Genomic DNA, 1,348 nt, shown 5'->3' with positions numbered 1-1,348 from the left:
ACCGTAACGTAACTACGTTAACGTTAAGTAACGTACTATAGTATATATATATATATAGTAGTAGTAGTATATATATATATATATATATATATATATATATATATATATATATATACATATGATTATGTATAGGGTACATATAAATGGAATCTTTATCAATACATTATATTAAGCCTACTTCAGGTGATCTTGATACGTGACAAAGTTTGAGACACGAATTTTCTGTCATATTTTGCATTTAATGTGCCGTATATTCCGATATATATTTCGTATACGTATATACGTGTATATTTTGAGTCTTCAAACATATTTTTTGTATTGCACAGCATAAAAAGTTTTGTCCTGAATTCTGTCACAAGATATAGGTCGCTTAAAGTGCGCTTTAAGTATATACATACAATAGAACATAAGAGAATGAATGAAAGAGATGACGGAAGAGCAAGATAGAAAGAAAGAAAGAGAGAAAGAGAGAAAAAGCGAACTAAGCAAACGTGATATTTCGCATTATGTATTTCGAAAGCATACTTTTATACTATCGCACACGTATTCGCATTGTGCAGACGATAAAAGACTATTCAAGATATTCTATTTGTCCTAGAAGAAATTTATTTAGATTTGCGGCTAAAATGATACGATATATTAATATATTATTTGTAAAATAACATGTAAAACATTCTCAAAGATATACTGCAATCTAAAGTTGAATAATTCTGTCCAGATTGAGATTTAATATTAATTTTTAGCATTCCTCGAATACCTCGAATGCATTATAATTCAGAATAAATATATTATAATATATTATAATATAATTTGCAAGTTAATTATTTTTATCAAAAATAACTGACACGATCAATAGATCAGTCATTATCAGATCAGTCAGATCAGTATATCGAGCAATTAAATCATCATTTCAGTATATCGAGCAATTAAGTCGAGAAATGTTTTACACGATAAAGTAATAAACATGCGAGATCATCAGTATCGTTTAGTGTCAGACAAATGTTGGTGCAATTTTTGTGACGATAGTTTTATTATGCAGCGTATTATAAAAAAACAGCGTAAGTCAATTTAATGATTCTCTAAGATAAAACAATTCAAGTTAAATGCACAATACAAGTGACATAGAATTTGCTCGCTAACATTACATATCTTGTGTCATATGACTGCAATTTTTGTAAGTCAACATTTGAGAGACTAAGTTAAAAGGCTAAGTTAAGAGTCGAGCGACTTAAGTTGCGTTGTTGAATAGAAAAAAAAATCTATAATTAAGCGGGAGTACAGGCGAGCGTGTGTGACAAGAATCTTGCAACTCCGTAAACGATGCATTTTATTGGCTATGTAATTCGAT

This window comes from Atta cephalotes (genome assembly GCF_000143395.1).
Source record: "Atta cephalotes unplaced genomic scaffold scaffold00002, whole genome shotgun sequence".
Classification (NCBI taxonomy): Eukaryota; Metazoa; Arthropoda; class Insecta; order Hymenoptera; family Formicidae; genus Atta; species Atta cephalotes.
Note: the sequence above shows the minus strand (reverse complement) of the source record.